Source organism: Sapajus apella, unplaced genomic scaffold (assembly GCF_009761245.1).
Source record: "Sapajus apella isolate SASKATOON/1434 unplaced genomic scaffold, GSC_monkey_1.0 scaffold81, whole genome shotgun sequence".
NCBI lineage: Eukaryota > Metazoa > Chordata > Mammalia > Primates > Cebidae > Sapajus > Sapajus apella.
Window position 1 is genome coordinate 2881891 of NW_022437021.1, and position 23422 is coordinate 2905312.

Here is a 23422-nt window from a genome sequence, read left to right on the forward strand (position 1 = left end):
ATTTATTTTATTGCATTTTAGGTTTTGGGGTACATGTGAAGAACATGCAAAATTGTTGCATAGGAACACACATGGCAGTGTGATTTGCTGCCTTCTTCCCCATCACCTACATCTGACATTTCTTCCCTTGCTATCTCTCCCCAGCTTCCCACCCCCCACCCTCCCTCCCCTATTTCCCCACAACTGACCCCAGTGTGTAGTGCTCCCCTCCCTGTGTCCATGTGTTCTCATTGTTCAACACCCGCCTATGAGTGAGAACATGCGGTGTTTGATCTTCTGCTCTTCTGTCAGTTTGCTGAGAATGATGGTTTCCAGGTTCATCCATGTCCCTACAAAGGACCCAAACTCATCGTTTTTGATGGCTGCATAATATTCCATGGTGTATATGTGCCACATTTTCCCTATCCAGTCTATCGTCAATGGGCATTTGGGTTGGTTCCAGGTCTTTGCTATTGTAAACAGTGCTGCATTTGACCCAGCAATCCCATTACTGGGTATATATCCAAAGGATTACAAATCGTTCTACTATAAGGACACGTGCACACGAATGTTCATTGCAGAAATTCTTCTTAATGTTGATTAGAGAACTCAGGCCTCGTACTATAAGCAAAAAAAAAATCAAAGTTTCATCACCAACTAACTGTCCTATCAGTTGGTGGCACCATTATCCATATCCTTTGCCCAAGGCAATGCTGATAATAAGGTGACATTTAGTGAAATTTAATGAAAGTGACTGCTTTGGGGCTATTTATTTATTTATTTTTGAGATGGAGTTTCGCTTTTGTTGCTCAGGCTCAAGTGCAATGGCACGATCTCGGCCACACAACGTCTGCCTCCCAGGTTCAAGCAATTTTCCTGTCTTAGCCTCCTGAGTAGCTGGGATTATAGGCATGCACCACAACACCGGGCTAATTTTGTATTGTTAGTAGAGACGGGGTTTCTCCATGTTGGTCAGGCTGGTCTCGAACTCTCAACCTCAGGTGATTCACCCACCTTGGCCTCCCAAAGTGCGGGGATTACAGGCGTGAGCCACCGTGCCCAGCCTGGGGCTCTTTATAAACTGTTGCACCAGAAGTACATCTCTTTTAGTTTATTTTTATGTCATGATAATAGCTGCAAGTCTTTACAGCTAAAGGATTCTTCTCTTATATTGTTATTTCCAGTAGTGCAAATAATAGATATTCTAGTGGTGGTAGTACTGTTAGCAAAAACGACTTTTCTGCTGCTAGGATTCTATGAATCCTGTTACTTTTACTTCAGCTATTCCTATTACTGTTCTATCACTAATTGTGCCGGTGTTGTGTGTCAGGGCTTTTGATACACGATGTTTCATGGTTACAGTCATTCTGTGAGGTGTGTAATATAATTGTTATTTTATAGAAGAGGATACTGAAATTCAGAAAAACTGATGTATCCACGCGAATAAATTGCTGACACGGGATTTGATCTTAGATGCATCTGCCTCCAAAGCTCATGCTTTTGCATCACACTTTGTCCTTCATCTGCCCCTCACAATATGTCCATTGCTCCATAATCCCTATCTTCAGAGGATATATATTAAGATGTACACAGCCCAAGGAGTGTGAACTTCAAAGGGCTATGCCGAAAGTCCAGATGGTTGTCCAAAAATGGCCTGTTTCCTTTGTGTTCACTGGCTTGTCTTGAATGCTTCAGAGTTATCTTAATGTCATTTCAAAGGCAATTGAGGGAGCATCCATGGAGATAAATTGTGCCTGCAGCCTGTTGCTGAATGCATATTAAGTTCTATTCATGGATTTCCTAGCAACCAGAGCCCTATGACGCACAGAGTCAGTGAGCTTGCGTTGTACTTATGTAGAGAAATTAAATCACTTGGATTTTATTATTAATATTTTTAGAAAGCCTCACTAGATTAGCTGTTTGAAATGCGTTGTTATCTGAGTTCCTATCAGCAGCTGGTCCCAGTCACATCTGAAGTCATTGAGGACTCTAATTTTCACAAATGCATTAGTGAGAGATTATCTCCGTTTATATATATATATATATATTTCTTTTTTTACAATTAAGTTTTTAGTTGGGAAATAAGGAAATTACAAAAGGAAAGTTGCTCTAGCAGCTTGTGCTCTGAGCAAAGTTCTCAAACTTGATACAAACATAAGATAAATGAGTAGCAAGCATCCTGGTGAGAAGCGGCAACTGGGCTCTTTTGATTCAAAGGGACATGGTGAAACTGAAGAACGTAATTTTAATAAACCCAGCTCTTCACAAGACATTTCATAAGGGTGAAATATTTTTCATTTTAGGGTTCACTGAATATACTGTTTTACAAGCTTAGAAAATTACCACATTTCTTCTTCATAGTCCCAACCAGGCTAAAGTGGTACAGATGATTCTTAAGTTTTTTTTTTCAAGTTTTAATTTGTGCTTTATTGGACATACAAGCCAAATATATGTGTGATCTGCTATAGTGGTATGAGTGTGGCATGCCAATGCATGGTCAAACACGTGCACATACAAATACACATGCACACACATAACTCTTTGGGAATATCAACAATTTAGGCATCTGATTTCTGCACTTATATTCTTCATAGGAGATATCTCTAAGGCATTGAGACTTCTTAAAGAAACATCTTTGGATTAAATATCCAAATGAACATGACATATTTGAAAGTGATCAACTTGAGAGAGTGGCCACTTAACCCAATGATTTTGCTTTGCTTGGAATGCTTTTAAAATTTCAGTTTTAAAGTTGGCTTTAGTGGCACATTTTTTAAAAACGCCATTAATGATGACAAATATTTATTTGAAAATACATTTTGTTTGTGCTTCTTAAGTGATAATTAAAACTGGAAATTAGCCATTAATGTTCCCATTACCCAGTACCAAAAATTATGAAAATGGGAACACATTTGGGGGTACTAATGCATGAATCTCAAATGAGCTTAGGTTGTCACAGTGAATGACACACACAATGAAATGGTAATCTGAGGGATCAGCCCAACCCACCAGTGCCTTTGATGTGGTAAAGACACCAGAAGAAGGGTTCCTTTATGTGAATGCGGTTGCTTATGTGATTGTCATGGCAAACGTAGAGTATTTCCAGTTAACAATGGTAACCAGAAAGGTAAACTGAGGGTTTTCACAAATGCTTAAGATATACAATCTCATTGACTACTTGGTACTTTTTAAGAAATTAAAAAGTACCATTCCATCAAATCTCTATAAAAATTATCTAAATATTCTCTGCTACAGCTATTTGTTTTCCGTAGAAGCAACATATGTAAGTAAACAGCAAGATATTGGTTACCTACATGTTTTACCCATATCTTAATTATCTTCAAAATAATTTGAAGAGTCTTAACAATAAAATCTTTAAGAAAAGTGTAAATAAATAAGAGTGACATAGCATAATACTTATGCTAGAAAATATAAAAACTTCTTAGCAGTCAAAGTTTCTAGGAGATCATTGTAGGTTACCTAATCTCATAATCTTATGTGAATAAGCATTTCAGTTCCTCAGGAGCATCAGAAGGAAGTCTCCATGAGGGTTTTTGTATAACTCATATTGAACTCAGAATCTTTGCTAGAAATTTTACAAAAATTGGAGTTTTTCTTATAAAATTGTTTCTTATATAGACAATTGATAAAAACAAGAACACAATGCAACCAGCCCAATTGTCCTATAGAACTGATGTTTACAGACTTTTAAGATAAACATAGAACTTGAAACTTACCTTTGTCTTATCTGCGTTTCTTTCTCAAAAAAACAACTCTCAGGACTCCCAGCCAGTATGGAGGAATTGGAACTCATTAGATCATCACGTCCGGACAAGAAGCCAGACCCCTCATCTCCCATGATTTCCTTACCCTTCTTTAATTCCTGTTTACCCACACATGTAGTTAGATTCCTATTCTGGTATATAAACCCCCAATTTTACTCTGCAGGGAGACAAATTTGAGACTGATCCTCCATCTTCTTGAGTGTAGCACCTGATAAAAGCCTTATTTCCTGGCAATTCTCATTGTGTCCGTGATTGGCTTTCTGTGTGGAGAGCCAAACCCCTGATATTTCAGTAACAATAATATTAAAGCATAATTCAACTAAGGCATAGATCTAGCTTCTTTGGGATAACTCTTGGATTTGACTTGTGCCCCAAGCCATTTTGAACTCCAACTATGGTGGCTGAGTATGCCAGACACATGGACACATGACCTGAAGCCACAGTTTGTCAAAGCCTCTTGGTCATGGTGAGTTGAGGGTATGAATTGCTCTCTGCTTCATTTCCATTGCCACCACATTTAGAAGCCTAATGTGCTCAAAGCGTTCTTTGTAGCATTGATTGATAAAATGTGCCCCTTAGAGCCTCCACTGGGACCCCTATGGTCATCATGGGCTATCACGGCACTTACCCTGCTTATAGCCAGAACAATTTCAATTCTACACATCACTTTTTCAAGTGAATTCATGTCCACAAAAGCAAAAGGTTTGGAAACCACTTTTTTATAGGCTGATGTCAGTGGCTCATTCGCTCTTGGTGAGGAGTTTGGCATGAAGCCTTGCTTATTTAGAGAAATGAGCAGTTTTCAGAGTTTCAAACACTTCTGTAGTCTCCAAAATCGCTGATTATGCATGAATTTCATTTCAGTGTTAGTTTAATATTTCACATTAATGGCCACCTGTTGCCAGATGGGAAAGCAATGATGGTGTCCAATGAAGTATGCCCTTATAGTGCTGCACATGGCTGACAGGGCTGCTTAGGGAAAACAGAGCTCTGCGTGTTTTCAGCAAAATTTAATTATTTTGGAATGAATGCACCAGTTTTCCTCCAAGTGGCTAAATGTCAATAAACTGGAAATAACTTGTCTTTTAAGAGACTTTAACATTAGTGTAAATTTGTGTGTGTGTGTATTTCGGGGTGGGTGAAAGAAATGACCAAAGATATCAACCCTCTCTGGCAATGTGCCAATTGAAAGGAATTTAAAAATATTTCAAAGAATGACTGATTTCACATAGAATGTAAATTTGGATCTAAGCCATCGTAGGAATTCTCTTTACTTCTGTCATTGTAGCTTTTCGTTGACAGGCTATATGGGAATAACTGAAAAAAAAAAAAAAAAAAAAAAAAAAAAAAAAAAAAAAAAAAAAAAAAGATTCATTACTGAAAGAAGGGCGTCCAGGAGACAGGATCTAGATGGTCTTGCTGATGGCAAGAGAACCTTGATTAAGATTTGCCAAAACTGACTGAAGAAACTAGGGGAAGACTGTGAAGTCCAGTGTTTCCTTCACTTCTAAAATTTACCTACATCTTTTAGAAAATATTTTAAGTTTCAAAAAATCTGTTAGAATTATTCAGAATTTCAAATCTTAAAACCAAACAATATTTTTTCTTTTTATATGTAATACCACCATTCATCTGAATGTGTTGGTTGTTTTTATAATTTCCACCCTCTGATCTTTGTATTGTTAACATATAGAAATTAATTCACTACTTGTCTTAGCCTGCAAATATCCAGAATTATGTTTTCTTAAAATTTAAGAATCTAAAATAAATAAAATAAATAATATTTTATGTCACTAATGTCTTTGATAATCTTTGATAATTCCCTATATCTCTATTAAAAAGTTATACTTAGGTTATTACTATATTCTGTTTTTCCCATTATAACCTTACATTATTTCATATACCTCCATGAGTCATCATAGCTCACATGTGCGATTTAAAAATCTGCATAGTATATATTCATGTTAACAAATCTTATTTGCTTAGCCATCACAAGGTTTTCTTAAAATGAGGATTAAATGGTAATATTCATGAAGGGCTCAGTACTATACATCTCATAACAAATGCTAAATAAACATTTGTTTAAATAAGCTGTCTTATTGTTGGTAATTTTTCTTGCTTAATATTTTTGAATTATAAATCATGCCTCACTGTCTTTAAATATTAAATGTAAAATAAAGATTCTAGGCTACTTCTTTGCAATATGATTCTTCAAACAGAATACCAGGCAAAAGGCTCTGGTTGTTTTAATAGCTTTTGCTTCGCAGTATTTTCTAATCTACAGCAAATCTATAGATTATAGGCACTAATAGTGCAGTTAGTAATGTCTCTGTTTCTTCATGGCTCCACCAACTTTAGGTTTTATCACTGTTACTTATTTGCTAACTTATCAGGCATGTTTCTGGACAATTGAACAAATTGCGGGACATAAAACTTCTGCATCAGGATCACTTAGGATGTTTGTTAAAAATGTCAGAAACCTGGCTTTCTTGCAGATCTACTCAAAACATATCTTGAGGTAGGATTTGAAAATCCCAAGGTGAAACAAGCTTTCAAGGCAATTCTTAAGCACTCTAAAACTTCAGAAACACTTCCTTATAATTATCTCAATTTATTTTTCTTCAATCGAGAGTAAAACTCAGCACACTGTTTTAGACTTGCAGATACTATAGGGAGCTGGTAGGTTTTCACAGTAGTAAATGAATCTCTTAAATCTTTGCTTTCCCTCCCTGCATCTCTCTGCACTTCTCTGAGCTAAAATAGTGTGGGTGAATATCTGTTTCAAGTGAATTTGTTGCTTATGGTTTGATACATAAATCCTTTTAGAGGGCTAGATGTTACAAAAAACAAAATCTTAATAATTGAGGGAACATGCAAATTGCAAGTGCATCTGATTTAGCTGTTACACATCCTATTAGTTTACCCATACAAGCTAGTGTTGAAAAATGAAATGAAAGATGTGGTCACCTGGTTATCAGAAATGATTGCCAAATGACTTGGCAGAAGGAATGGCAGTTTTCTAGGAGAGAAATAGAAACACAATACCATGGTAAAATAAAATAAGATAATGAAATTAACCAAAGACATCTGATATATTTTATATACAAGGATATGTTGTAAGTCATTCATTAAGTCATTTTGGTTTAATTCACTCTATCTCTGAAACTTTCCTTTCATTTTTATATTTATATGAGATCTGTTTACAAAAAGGAAAAAATGGCCGGGTGCAGTGGTTCACGCCTGTAATCCCAGCACTTTGGAAGACCAAGGTAGGTCGATCACCCCTGAGGTCTGGAGTTCAAGACCAGCCTGGTCAACATTGTGAAACCCCATCTCTACTAAAAATACAAAAAAATTAGCTGGGCATGTTGTTGGGTGCCTGTAACCCCAGCTACTCTGGAGGCTGAGGCAGGAGAAACACTTAAACCCAGAGCAGCAGGGGGAGGTTGCAGTGAGCTGAGATCGCACCATTGCACTCCAAAAAAAAAAAAATTCCATCTAAAAAAAAAAAAAAAAAAAACAAAGAAAAAAAAAAGGGGGTAGAAATAAATGTGTGGATAGACCAGGCTGAGGAAAGTTTCCAGAAATGAAGAAAGTTCAGCAATGAAAAGTGATTATAGTGGACTCAGAAAAAAGTTAATGACATAAAAAAAATACTGATAAAAAAGTAGGTTACAAATACAATATAGTAAGCAATTTTATTGTAGGTACAAATGAAAAGCAGTGCTTTGGTTTCATGACTCTTATACAATTTTTATTCCCAAATATGCCCAGTCATGTGTAGAGTTAAACTAAAATGAAGGGAGACGGCAGTGAAGCGATAAACTATTGTTTCCCAACCTGTAAAAGCAGGAAGACACTCATTGCCAGTGAAGTAAGAGAGAAAGAGAAGTTTAGGAAGGAGTCTTTGAGAGCAATTTTGAGAAAAGAGATTAGATTTTGGAGAAAAAATGCAGAATTACATTTTTCTGGCCCTTGCTAAGTATAGACTTACACAGGGAGTAGAAGGGAACTAACATTTCTCCAGCACTTTGTGTGGATAGGCCCTGAGCTAGAGATTTAATACAAGTTTTCTCATTTAATTTTTCTAAAAAATTGGTGAGCATATAATAGCCTGCTCTTTTAATATTCCAAACAAGGCATATAATCCACAGTGTTTGGGAATCTTGCATATGTGGAGAGATACTTAATCCTTTAGCCTGATCCTTGGAGCTTTTATTTTAAGTTCTGGGATACATGTGCAGAAAGTGCAGGTTTGTTGCACATGTATATGTGTGCTATGTTGGTTTGCTGCACCCATCAACCCATCATCTACATTAAGTATTTCTCTTAATGCTATCCCTCCCTTGGCTCCCCACCTCCCCTAGACCCTTACCCCCTGACAGGCCCCATTGTGTGATGTTCCCCTCCCTATGTCCATGTGTTCTCATTGTTCAAATTCCACTTATGAGTGAGAACATGTAGTGTTTGGTTTTCCATTCTTGTGTTAGTTTGCTGAGAAAGATGGTTTCCAGCTTCATCGAGGTCCCTACAAAGGACATGAACTCATCCTTTTTTATGGCTGCATAGTATTCCATGGTATATATGCAGTCTTTATCCAGTCTATTATTGATGGGCATTTAGGTTTGTTCCAAGTCTTTGCTATTGTGAACAGTGCTGCAGTAAACGTAAGTGTGCATATGTCTTTATAGTAGATTGGTTTATAATCCTTTGGTTATATACCCAGTAATAGGATTGTTGGGTTGAATTCCTTGGAGTTTTTAATTTTCTTTCAATTCCCTATTTATCTCCTACCCTAAGATTCTTCATGTCTTTTCATCCTCAGAAAATGTCAATATTATCAATGATTAGAGAGAGAGAGAGAACATACTGCATTATCTTTGGACCTCATTAAACATTTTCTACCATGTCATTTTAATGGGTCCATTGTATTCTCACACAGCAACATGTTTAAATAGGAGACTTTAAAATATAGAGTTAGTTGAAACACAGTGGAAAAGCATTTTCCTGAATAGGGCATCAGCATTTCTTTTTCTGAACCTGTGTCCTCCTCCCCTACTTTGGCTTTATAAGGGATGGCAGGTCACACAGCATTTCCATTTGTCCATCTCTAAAATGTCTGTTGGTTACTCATCTCTCTTCAAGGCATATGGTAATGTGTCATAGCCATATATTAGGCAAGCCATAAAATGCAGACTAATTTAAATGACAGTGATTTGGACTTATACAATTTTAGAAGTAGAATAGGTTTTAGAAATTATCTAGGCTATCAACCATATTTTGTAGAAAAGATGTCTGAGGCCCAGAGAATTTAAGGGTAGAACCAAAGAGTAGAACCTGGTTCTCAATTCCTAGCCTCATGCTTGTTCTATGTTATTGAAACAGCTCCATTATATTCTCTGACTGGATTCTCTTAACAACCCTCTAAGGTAAGCCTCATGATCCTCTTTTTTCCCCATTAGGAACTAGGGCAAAGAAAGATTAAAATGTGCCAAAGCATCATAGGTAGTTACAGAGATAGTTACAGCTCATAACGGTAACATCTTTCATGCCAGAGACTATGTTATGGCCTTTATGTGCATTATCTTGTTTTATCCTTGCTTGAGTGAGTAGCCGAGCTATTAGTAGCCCAGTTTTACTGAAGAAAAAAATTGTAGTGAGGTTGAGGTTACCCATCTGGGATTCAACATATCCAGGATTCAAATAAATTTGCCAGAGGGGCTATAGCTCAGTGTTAGAGCATTTGACTGCAAATATATACTGCCAGACTTCAAAGCCCACATGCCTAATCACTTTGTCATGTTGCATTTATATGTCAGTTCAGTGTCATTCAATGCTTTATTTATTCACCAAATTGTGAAGGTCTTATTTTGTTCCAGGCTCCATCTCCATGCCAGGTGCTAGGAAGAATAATAAGACATGGTTTCTGGTCAAGAAAGGGGAATTTTTTTTTTTTGAGATGGAGTCTTGGTCTGTCGCCCAGGCTGGGTGCAGTGGTGCGACATTGGCTCACTGCAACCTCTGCCTCCTGGGTTCAAGTGATTCTCATGCCTCAGTCTCCCGAGTAGCTGGGACTACAGGTGCGTACCTCCATACCCGGCTAATTTTTGTATTTTTAGTAGAGATGTGGTTTCACCGTGTTGTGCAGGATGGTCTTGATCTCCTGACCTTGTGATCTGCCCGCCTCAACCTCCCAAAGGCTGGGATTACAGGCCTGAGCCACCATGCCCAACCGAGGAGGGGGAATTTTATATGTAAAAATATAATGCAATGAGTGTTACAGGAACTTTGATAGAAAAATGTAAAAAGTCAAATGGGGACAATTTAGTTTGTATCACTGATTTCTTAGCATTTTTTTTTTTTTTTTTTTTTTTTGGCACAGTTTCACTCTGTAACCCAGGCTGGAGTGCAGTGGAGTAATCTTGGCTCACTGCAGCCTCTGCCTCCAGGGTTTAAGCAATTCTTGTGGAGTAGCTGGGACTACAGGCACCCACCACCATGCTCAGGTAATTCTTATACTGTTAGTAGAGATGGGTTTTCACCATGATGGCCAGGCTGGTCTCAAACTCCTGGGCTCAAGTGATTCTCCCACCTCGGCCTTCCAAAGTGTTGGGATTACAGGTGTGATCCACTGCACCCGGCCTGATTTCTTCACATTTAATACCCTTTCTAGAAATTTGTGACTCCTAAAAGATGAATTTGGGTGGGACTGAAGAAACAAGCCATGAATCTCAAGTTAAAGTTGGTCTCTGTGGCTGACTCAGTGGTTAACCTAGGTCTTTCTTCCTTTCCATGAAGAAACTTGATGCAGGCAGAGCTATTTCAATAAGTAAGATTATTGACATGTCATGTGGGGCAATGGTAAGGGTTAATAATGAAAACAATCAGAAAGCATTTGCTAAATGTTAAAAACTCCAAAACACAGTCTTAATTGTCTCATTAATCACAGATTGATACAATTTCAGAGTTTAAGGTCAAATTTTTGTATTAGTCCGCTTGAGTTACTATAATGAAATGCCACAGACTGGGTGGCTTAAACAACAGAAATTTATTTTCTCACAGTTCTGGAGGCTGAGATGTTCAAGATCAAGGTGCCAGCAGATTCGATTCCCAATGAGGGCTGTCTTCCTGGCTCGCAGATGGCTGCCTTCTCTCTGTGTCCTCACAGGGCAGAGTGACCTCTATCTCTTTCTCTTCTTATAAAGCCACTAATCCCAACTTGAGTGCTGTGCCCTCATGACCTCATCCAACACTAGTTACCTCTGAACGGCTGCTTTTCCAAGTACCATCACGTTGAGGGTTAGGATTTCAACATATGAATTTGCAGGGACACAAGTCAGTCCACAGCAGTGTGATTGCGTAATCAACAACAATGTGAAAACTATGTAAATCACACACATTTATTATTCTGTTTCAAGCCTAAGGAAACCATATTATCTTATACCCTTATGAATTTTAAATTTTTAGTATGACATTTCTGAGAGATTTGAATGAAAAATTCAGCTATTTGCTTAGGTGCTAAAGTGAGTAGCATGGTAGAATTGGCAACAATAAGCAAATAAGGAATCACATTCTGCTGGTATGAGTTACAAATGAGAAATTTCTGCCCAAATTCTTGCAACCAAATAAAAAATTAGCATAAAACATTAAATACCAAAGTCATGCCTTAAAGCTGCTGGTAACATTTGACAATGTTGATCTAACTTTGGGATATGTTTGCAGCTAGAGCTAAGATTTTATTACAGTGAGTGAAGTAATAAAAATAATAAGAGTCTGGTGAGGAATTAAAATCAAATGTTAGCAGTGAACAATTACCTCATGATCAAAAATAATGATATTGTAAATTTTTAGAAAATCCAATATTTTATTTTCCAGGCAGAACAAAAGTGGCCTTCAGTTGTGAAGAATGATACATTTAAAGACTTGGAGGTTTGAACTCCACCAACTCAATATACCTTGACAAATCTAACTTTTTTGAATTTTCTTACATGTGAAATCTCCCTCCCTCCCTCCCTCCCTCTTTCTTTCCTTTCATCTTCCTTCCTAACTTAGATTTATTAAGGGTCTATTCTGTGCTCATTAAGGGCACCAGTGCTCAGAAAAAATATTCTCAAAGCTAGAAAAAATTTTTCTCATAAGATGGGTTTAAATAAGATTTTATATAAGAAAAGGTTGTAAAAGTGTTCAACATTTTAGATATGTTAAATGCTTTTCCCTTTGGACTTGACTTCTGATTTCAGGATTAATAAGCCAGGGGAGTTTTGTTCGTGGGTTTTTTAAAAGAAATAAGATTAGTGACTTAGATAAGTTAACTGAGTTCATTAAACCAAATTATTTTGTATAGTTTCTCAAGTGTTTTGCATTTTCAGAACAGTGCATTTTACTTAAAAATAAATGACATAATACTAATTATATATTCTGAATTTTAGGAAAAGTAGAAACTCTACCTCATTCAACCTTATTATGTATTGTGAAAGTTACCATACAAAATCCACTGAGCCACATAGGGTTCGATGACATGGTAGGTCGACAGCAAAAAGATCAAATTAATACACATTTTGCTCTCATTCCCAGCACCAGGACCTCACGTTAATTGTATGTCTTCCAGGCATTGCAATACCAGTCATGGCCTTTGGTTACTGTGCACTGACCTCTCAGGGGCTGTGGTGATGTTGAGGATGCCATAAGCCCATGTTTTTCCCGACTTTGTCCCCATTATCACTCTTTGTGTTTCTCTGGCTTAACATATTGAATGAGAAAAGAGAACATGATTGGATAGCAGAAGGAAATTACACCTTTCAGCTTCCCCTGAGAAGCCTCTTGGGACATGGAGGGAGAGAGCAATTCTGCTTTTTAATATGCATTTTCCATAAATGCCTCAGAAATGAGTGCTGCCTCTGAATCACTAAAGCCAATTACATCAATCCATCATAAAAAAAAGTTCTAAAACACATCTCTTCTCCTACAGAAACACAAAGGAACATGTCCCAAATGTATACTATAAAAGGCTCTCCCATAGTGGAGTTGCTTAAAATTAAGAGCTACATAAATTGAATTTCAAATCAAATGGGCCTATTAGTATAATAATTGTTGAAAATGGGATTCTAGGTTTCAGGTTGTCAATGCTGCAGTATGTTTACACGCTCTGATCTTGTCCTTGACATTTTGACTATTGTTTTCTTTTAGGGTATCCAAGAGCCAAAAACATGTTATATAAATTCATGTCTATTTCATTCAGGTTCTAACAATTTAACAAATACTTCTAATGTGGTTGTTTTACTCAGGCTGCTTGGCTTAGTATTAAATATTGCAAAACTGGTATTTACTGAGAAGAATTTGGATCATTTTTGGAACTTTTTGGGTAAACTAAGTTCAATGTAAGTAGAAAACCTGCAAAAGTAAGGCACTTTGTTTATTAGCTTTTTACGTCAGGTTTTCCATGAAAGAAAATAGTTGTGTAGAATTCCATTTTAAGCAAACACCATCATTGTTGATAGCAGTGTCAGGAGAATGAATCAGTGGGTTTCCTTGAGCAATTGTTTGTTTTTATCTCAGTGTATTCTGAATATTTTATAACAGATGTTTCCTTCTACATTTTATCTGCTAGAAAGATTAGTGCCCATACACATAGCTCACTTTTTGCAAATTTATCAGACTCTATGGCAAGTGCTTTCTATACTAATATCACTCCTAATTCCATCTTTTCTTCTTTGACTTCGTTTGATGGATACCACTTATAACAAATACATTTTACCTTGTTGCATTATATATTTTTTGAATTTTCTTAAGTATTTTTCTGGAAACAAGGTAGAGTTCAAATAAATACGAATTATCCATAATACTGTTTGCATGATTAATGAAAGCACAGGAAATGATAAATATTAATAGTCGAAAGCCAAATGCCATTGGATTGAGTATAATTAAGCAGACTTATTGAAGGAGGTAGGATGAGAGCTGAGTCTTAAAGAATGAGAAAGATTCACAAAGGTGAAGATAAAGTTAATTCTATCCTTTGGTAGATAAAATTATCCTTAGGGCACTATGCCACAGTCTTAATAGAAAGAACCAAATATTGAGAGTTAGATTTGAGTCTGCACCTCAACCTTGCCACTCACTGGATGTAGAATTTTTGGAAAGTCGCTCAGTCCTTCTGAAATTTAGCTCAGCATTGTTGTGAGGATAGAGCAATATTGTTGATTGTAATGCCATGAATAATAATAAACTTAGCTACATGATTGTTTGTGTCACATCCCTATCAAACTAAGAACTCCTGTGATTGTTTTTGGCCTGTGTCCTTGTGTGAGACCAACTCTAGGTTCATGGACATGTGGGTGTCTTCAGTGTTCCTGGTGGCCTAATGTTTTAGGGAAAACAGTGGCTTAGAACTTTAAGGGAATGTTTCTGGTGGTCTAGAACTTTTAGGGAAAGCAGTAATTGCTCTGCAGAAGGTCAATTTTAGGCTGGCTTTGAATTCATCAGCTAATCATACAAGATTTCATTTGTGCTTAAATAAACAGATGTAACTAGTGACCCATGTTCTTAACAAATTGGCTTAGAAGCTAATTAAATTTCCCTTTTGCACTTAGCTATGCTCCTGTTTATGTATGCAGACCTGACTTCTTCACTGCAGGTCTCCAAAAACCAGAACTGGGTGCTCTGAACATGCTCAAGAGAAAGTCAGACTTGAAACCCATTGTGTAAATAACTGTTGTAAAAAAAAAAAAAAAACCTACAAATAACTGTATTTTGTCACTGTAATTACAGAGATGTGGAAAAATGTGTTTTCTAAAAGATGCAAAAATCTATGAGACCTCTTAATAACACATGGTATGTTAAGAAACAGCTGTTCAGTTACAACATTAAATGCTGGTTCTTGGGCTGGGTCTTGTCTTATTTGCATTTGTACTATGGATTGGGTGGAGAATCTGGATAAAATATCACAGAACTTTATCTTTAGGCTCTGGGATTTGAGTTCAACTTTAATTCTTTTGCATTGCGTTTGGTTTTCTTCTTTGTCCCACTGGTTTCTGACTGAACATGGAAACAGAAACTTCCTGAGAGGTTTTGAGGGAGTAGAAATGCTTCTCAAAATTGAAATAAAAATTTTATTCTGAACTGCTTGCAGGGAACAACAGCAATTAGAGAAGGATTTTTAAAAGATGGGAGATAAAAGGAGTGACAAATGAAATTTATATTTTTTTCCCTTTCCTTTATTGTAACTAATTGTTTTTGGTGCAGTAGGTTATTGCTACTTGGGAATTTCTTATGGCTTGAATAATATGAGAATCATCTTTTCTAAGAAGAAAAGGCCAACCTAACTTGTATCACAGAACTTAAAAAAAATCAGACTCAGAACACTGGAATACTGTGTAAATGCACTGATTTAGGGGAAAATATATTGGAATGAGAGGAAAGAAAAAGGGCAGTATACAGAAACACCTGCTGATTCTAAGATCTCTGTGATTTTATTCTTCCTTTTCTATTTCTCATAAACTTGTTGAGAAACTGAGTCTCCCTGGACATCCTTGGATATTCCTGACATGAGGTTTTCCCAGATGCAATATTGACCAAGGTAGCCTCAGAGCAGTTTTAGACTAGAACATTATACTTATTTTTTAAAATGTTGTGTTTCCAGCTTCCAGAGTCTTTTAAATTACACATTAGCTAGTTCACCCCCTCATGGAACTCAACTATCATGGAGTAACAAAGGAAAAACAACTGGTGCTTCAGTCGGCATTATTCAATTCTTAAACTAATACCTTGCCTTTCCTATCACCTTTGGTGTATGGGACAGGTGGCCACTGCCTTAGTCAATTATCACATGCATCTTTTTTTCCAGGCACCTTAAAGATCAATTTCTAGGTAATCAATTTGATCCTGCAGGCAATCAGATGGGTCTCTGGTTGCTTTTAAGCTATAAGATTAAAACTTGCAAATACAATGCCCCAATAGACAGCCTTTTCTATTTATTTCCAACTATTAGTAGAATTGATGAATGTTAGGACTTTGAGAACCTAATGGAATCTTCTCTACAATATTCTTATCTACCGACCATCTTAGTCAAGGATTTGGCTGACTGTTAGAAAGTACTTTCTTAGGGAAAATGAAGTTTTATTTTGCCATGTTCTGGGCTAAGTTCTATTCTTTTGGTACTTTATGATATTCTAAGTTCTCTGCTACATAGTAGCCCTTGAAAAACTGAAAAGAGCTGTAGTTATATTAAACTATAGATCGCATCCTCATTTTCTTATCAAATTCAAAATAATAGTTACAAGCTTTCTGCTTTAGTGTTTCTCATTTCCACTTACTCCTTTAAGCCACCAACTCCACCTATTTCTTGGCCCATTCTCTCATTTTTTACTTCTATGTCAGGACATAATCAGGAAAACAGAAAACATACTAGGTATTTCACAAGATAATTTAATATAGGGAATTAGTTAAACAGGTGTTGGAGGAATGTAAAAAGCAAAAAGCAAACACTGAGGTCACACAGAGATAATGCCTGTAGGAAGAAGCTACCTATATACCTACCATTCTAGGACTGGGGACACAAAGGGAAATCTGGTGTTTGGGAAGGGTCTCACAGAACTAGGATGCAGGCATTTAGGAGGGGGTGCTGTCCTGACTGCTTCTGGCTCCTCAGCAGCCTGAGGAGAAGCTTTGTGGAGCTGGTCCTCAGACTTCTGAGGAGGGGTGCTAAGCTGTGGCCACACCTCAGTAGCTCAAGGAGCCCTGCGATGCTGGGAAGAGGATAGTGGTTGCTGGTATTGGCATCATGGCAGCTTGGAGGATGGCCTCTGTTAAGCTGGGGCTCAGTCCTTGAGTGTGGAGAGCTGCCTGCTGGGTGATTTTATCCCTAGGGACAGGGAGAAGACCTTGGTTCTGAGATTGCCTCAAGTGGCTGGACCCAACAGGAAAAAGAAGTAACCTTCCCTTCACTAGTGCCTCCTATGGTCAGAACCTAAGAGGAAGTCAACTGGCAGAGGAGAAATGCATCATGCCGATCTCCAGCTCCAGCATCCCACAGCTGAGTAAAGAAAGATGGGTTTGGAATGGAGAGAAATAGCCTAGAAAACTACTTTTAAAAACCCATTTTAAAAATCCTTTGGTGAGGAACTCAAATAGAATTTTGTGTTTCAATTTCAACTATATTTTCAAAGAAGGATTAAATTCATAATAAGAATTTTTGCCTATGTATTCATGTGTAACCACACAGGCAGGATTGCACTAGACATTCCTATTTATTTTATTTGTTTTTTAAACAATATTATTTATAGTTTAACTTTCTTGCAAATCAAGTTTTCTCTAGCTTGAAGATTATGAATTTCTTCTTTGGAGACCTCTTCCTGCCTCAAATGTATTTCTTCTAGTGTCTAACTTCATTAAATACAGAATAAGAGTACAACTTAACTACTAAAACTCAAATTACCAAAATAAAAAAGCTACAGACTAGCTCACTAGGGAAGTTAAATTGAAGTAAAATTAATACCACAGACTTTGTTCAAAATTTTCCTTGTCAGAATGGCAAGAATGAAGAAAACAATATATTGATGTTGAAATACTGCCTTTTCCCTTTGAAGAAAAGTGAAAAAATAACCTTTTTACTTACCACTCTTGATTTTCTCCTTCACAGTGAAAAAAGCATTTGCTGTAAAGTCATCCACTAAGTATGCAAGGAAAAGAAACCTTTGCTCTTCTCCAAACCTTTCCAGAGTTTTCTGGATTGAGAATCATTAAGACTGATGAAAAATAAGAAGAATGGTTTCCTGATCTTGAAAATGCATTTTTTTAGGGGGTTTATAAAATTAAGAGCACTGTTCTAGGGATTCACATTGCCTATTTCTAGTCCTGGCTCTGCCATTGAAGACCAAGACCATTTGCTAAGTAGTTCCTTGAATCTCAGGTTTCCTGTATGTAAAAGAGCACTATGCTTTGGGAAACCAAGGCAGGTGGATCATGAGATCAGGAGATCGAGAACATCTTGGCCAACATGGTGAAATCCCATCTCTACTAAAAATACAAATATTAGCCGGGCATGGTGGCGGGTGCCTATAGTCCCAGCTACTCGGGAAGCTGAGGCAGGAGAATCGCTTGAACCCATCAGGTGGAGGTTGCCTTGAGCTGAGATCACGCCACTGCACTCCAACCTAGCAAAATAATAATGGACCATCGAAAAAAAAAAAAAAAAAAAAAAAAAGAGGAGTGTGATCTCTCAGTTTTCTCAGTTTTAGTAGTCTGAGAAGAACAAAACTTTCTAGAATGTTCTTGGCTTTTGTTTTGTCTGTTAAAAGTAGGGGCTTTGGGAAAGAGAGAAGAGGGGCAAATACAATGCCTTATTATTATTATTATTATTGTTTCAGTGTTAGCCTGTTTTCTTTCTTCTGAGTTTCAGTGGACTACGGAGTTGACAGTCATTGTGACATTTTAGAGTCAGGCTTTGGTTCATATTTTATTTCTGCCTTATAAGCTGTGATATTTGAAATTATATAATGTCTCTAAGCCAAAGTGTCTCATCTATTTGCAGTCATAAAGAGTAATATAAAACCTATCCCAGGTGGGGCGCGGTGGCTCACGCCTGTAATCCCAGCACTTTGGGAGGCTGAGGCAGGCGGATCACAAGGTCAGGAGTTTGAGACCAGCCTGGCTAACATGGTGAAACCTGTCTCTATTAAAAATACAAAAATTAGCTGGGCATGGTGGTGGGCACCTGTAATCCCAGCTACTTGGGAGACTGAGGCAGGAGAATTGCTTGAACCCATGAAGTGGAGGTTGCAGTGAGCCGAAACTATGCCACTGCACTCCAGCCTGGGTGACAGAGTGAGACTCTGTCTCAAAAAAAAAAAAAAAAAAAAAAGAAACATCAGAAACCTATCCCAAATCTTTCTGAGGAAAACATGAGTTAATAAATGCAAAGTTACCAACATAATCCTTCATACCAAAATATTAATAAAATGGTTAGTAGCAATAGCTAATCAATATCCTTGCTTGTGCTTCTTTGGTATACTGGTATGCAATTCGATGACAGCTATACCAGCCTGCACACTTTCATGCAAGAATTTGGCCAACTCACATATAGGGTGCAGCCCACATAGTACGTAGGTGCTGCTACACTTAGCTTAACCTGGATTTCTGTGTGTATCTGTGTGTGTGTGTGTGTGTGTGTGTTTGTGTGTGCATGCATGTGGAGAATGGCTGGGTGAATTTCCCACTGTGTTGTCTTTTGTTTCCCAGTATGTAAGAATTTCTGGATAAAACTGTCTTTCTCTGCTGTAGAACAAAGGATAAGTCCAAGCTCTCCTTAATGTCAGACTTGTAAACCATGTAGGGATAGAGGAAAGAAATTTTGACACGGTTATATAGGGATGGATGAGGCTGTGAAGACATTATCAGAGCTTAATGGGATGAGGTTGGTTCTTCCCCTTCTAAACCACATTTTCAAACAACACAAAATTATGTGATGATTTAGCGATTTACTAATGTAGCTTCATTATGAGTTAGCCGCTGCTTCTTCAATATCTAGTAACAGTATTATTTAAAATTTTAGGAAACAAAGACCATGAAAGTTTAAATGTCCTGCTCCAGGATACTAGTAAGTTTAGGTAACATTGCAAATGGAAATTATTGGTCTCTTTATCAAATTCCAGTGGCTTAACTGTTAGAGAGGCTTGCTGTTTGTCCCAGCCATCTTTGCTATGACTCCCAGACCCGCAGCCCTTTGCTTTTCAGGCCAACAGGTGGTGTTACTCAACTTGTGCCTTCTTAGTAAACACCCTTTCCATGCTGATCACCGGCTCAGTAACAGCAGGTGCCTACATCAGAGCCAGCTGTGCTGATCCAAGCTCAGGCCCCTTGTTTCTCACGGGCACCGGGTCTCCTTTCCCTGCCCCCATTTATTCTGAACTTCTCAGCAGCTCAGCACAGCAAGCCTGACAGAACCTGTCTTCCTAGACTGTTAATTTCACAGCCGGATGAATAGAAAGGTAATTTATATGGGTCAGTCAGATTTAAAACGCTGCTGTGTCTCCTGACGAGGTGGAATGAGAGGATTTAAAAGAATTATTAGTATGGTCCAGAGCGGCCGTCCATGGTCTCTTCGACACAGTCCTATACCTTTTCCATTTGGTAAATGCCCCACGTGGCCTCCACATGTTGACTATGGATTACAACCAAGATGAGAAGCAAGCCACTGGGGGAAGATTTTTGTTTTCATTTATTTTTAATTAATTGCAAACTTCCTCTTTCATTTGGCTTGCCATGCTCTGCAGTTCCTGGTGACACAGGAGCTCTGCCAGCATTAGGAGCCACTGTGCTGAACTGTGAGAGGCTTAAAAGCACCAGCCAGCTGCTTTGCCCTCAGTCCTCAGGGAAGGTTGGAAATAAATTTGCATGCTTGGCATTTCACCTTCCAAAATGGCCCAACCGATCTTGCTGAAATCCATGTTTCTTCTTCCTTAATTCTCTCATTAAATCATATTTATAATTATAAATCATCATTTTCAAAACATATTTGTTAGCTTTTAGTGGGTGAATAGAGTGCCTAGAGGCACTTTAAGTACAAGTCCACAGAGAGGTTTTCTTGCCCTTCAGGGATTTACTGACATTCCTAGACCTAGCTGGTTTGTATAGGTAATAGAAGAGAAGATGTTGAAAGGCAGAAATGCCTAAAGTCAGAGGCTCAAGAATCAGTAATATCTGTTTTGGGGTTAGACTGATGTGAGTTGCAGCCTAGCTCTGATGATGAATAACAGTGTGATCTTGGCCAAAATTATCATCACCCTCATCCTTGATCTTCAGCTTCTTCATCTGTAAAACGGTTGCAATGAGAGCTAAATACAACATATTTGAAGCACTTTACACCTATGCTGCATGCTCTGTAGATGGTGGCAATTATTACTATAAACTAAAAGGAGAATGGAAGTATAAATTATCTGAATATTGAATCATGTGTCTCAAAATCTAAATGGAAAACTTCTTGTTTCAACAAAATGATTAGCCAATGTAATGAAAACATCCTCTTGCTACAAACACCTAGGAAACAGGAAAATTTAACAACAGCAACATTACTGAATATCTGAACCCCTACGAAAACAATAGAATTCTCCTCATGCCCAATAACTGAAGCAGAAACTGAAAACTTGAACAGCAGTGGAGGGAAGCTAACCCTGCCTATGTGAAGCACTTTGTCCTAGGAAGGTGCTTGGGTTTTACAACCTAGATGGAGCCAGGGAAGGAGGCCTTGGGTCCAGGCAAGTAAAGGAATATAAAACAGACGTGTACCTAAAGCCAAGACCTTAGGGATTTTCAGTGTAAGTTAAAAAGTAGCTTAAAAAAAAACTTCTCAGGCAGCTTGGGGTGATCGGAAGGAAATGTAGAAGCTCTGAAAAATGAAGTCATTTGGCATCTCCCCTGAAAATCACAAGCCATTACCTCACTGGAGTTTGGAGTTTGATTTTACAATTCCTGCTTGTTTCAGAAATCCGAAGCCTAGAAATTAATATGCAATTTGTCCAAAGAAAGTAAAAAGAAGATAATATAAAGGAAATAAATAAAAGTCAATGAAATAGAAAAAAAGGAAATAAAAATGAGTGTCAATAAAGACAAATATTGATTTTTTGAAAAGGTAGAATAGGAACATTTTGAGTAAGACTAATGAAAAAAGAAAGAACTTAAACATAGAGAAATCGTATTAGGAATAAAAATAGACAATTGCTGTGTGTGTGTGTGTGTGTCCAGAAGCTATGTAGTGATAAACATGAAAGCTTTAGTCAAAAAAATAAAATTATAGAAAAATTGCCAAATTTACCAAAATGACTAAGGAACTTCGTAATTGTTAAAGAAATTAAATCAGTAGTTAAAAGTAAATCCAGATGAAATTCATCTGACTCCAAGGGCTAAACGAGCAAGTGTTACAAATTTGAGAAATATAGAATTTCTTTTTAATATAAACTCCTCTAGATAATAGAAATAAAGAAATGCTCCACAGCTAAAGAAATGTTCCATGAGGTTGATAAAAATGTGAAACTGAAGTTTTCAGAGCTGTAGTACCACAGAGGAATAATTTGTCAGAACTATAGTATCACAGAGGAAAACTGCTAGCTGATTTCATTTACTAAAATGATGCAAAATCAATCATAAATAAAATATTAACAAAACAAACCCAACAATTGATTAAATATATATGGCATGACCAAGTGGGGTTCATTTTAGAAATGCCAAAATGATTAAACATTAGATGCATTTATTAATTTTGTTTACCATATGAACAGATTGAAGATGCAAAACAATTATCTCAACAGATTCAGAAAAATTACTTGATAAAATTCAGTACTCACTCAGGGTAAAAAACAAAGAAATTTGTAAATTTATAATAAAATTGGAAAATGAGAAAACTTCCTTAACCTGATATAGAATATCAACCCAAAAGTCTGATAAATATTAAACTTAGTAGAGAAACATTAGAAGCTTAAGTCTCCTGTAAATGATGCCTGCAATCACTATTTCATTTCAATATTGTACTGGAGATTTTAGTAACTGCAATAAGACAAGTTAATAATTAAAAAAATTTTCTCGCTGGGCGCGGTGGCTCAAGCCTGTAATCCCAGCACTGTGGGAGGCCGAGGCGGGTGGATCACGAGGTCAAGAGATCGAGACCATCCTGGTCAACATGGTGAAAACCCGTCTCTACTAAAAATACAAAAAATTAGCTGGGCATGGTGGCGCGTGCCTGTAATCCCAGCGACTCAGGAAGCTGAGGCAGGAGAATTGCCTGAACCCGGGAGGCGGAGGTTGCAGTGAGCCGAGATCGCGCCATTGCACTCCAGCCTGGGTAACAAGAGCAAAACTCCGTCTCAAAAAAAAAAAAAAAAAAAAAAAAATTTCTCCTTCATACCATACGTGAAAATAAACTGCAGCTGGATTAAACACTAAATATAAAGAGCAAACCACTAAAATTTTCAAGACACAGAACAATATTTTATGACTTTAGGTAAGAGGTATTCCTTAAACAACAGACAACTATAAAAGAAATAGTGATAGACTGGGTTCATTAAATTAAAAACCTGTACAGAACGAAATATTTCATAAATGGAGCAAAAAGCAACCTATACAGAAAGAACATATTTTCTGTCTATATAATTGACAAAGGAATGGTATTCAGAATACATAAAAGCTTCTTTACATTAGTAAGGAACAGAAAACAACCCATTTAAAAATGGGGAAAGGATATGAAAAAGCAGTTCGCAGAAGGGGAAACTGAAGGATTTCATAAATATATGAAAAGATATTCAATTGCACTGATATGCAGAGACTATACATTAAAATAATATAAAATACCATTTCATCCCAAGAGATAAGAAAGACAATAAATCTATTTATCACCAAATATGGTAAAAATGTAGGTAAACAGAATGCAGGTAATGTGAGCAGGAGGATAAATTGGTACAACCACTTTGGAAAACAATATTTCATTAATTAGTAATAATGGAAAGCATGCATCCTAAAATTCTAAAATTCTATTTCTAGTTATACTTCTTAGAAAAACTCTCACACATGTGCACAAGGGGCCATCCACCAAGATTTTCACTGTAGCACTGTTTACAAAAATAAAAGATGTGAAGACAATATTAACTGTTTCTTGGTAGGGAACTGGACAGATAAGC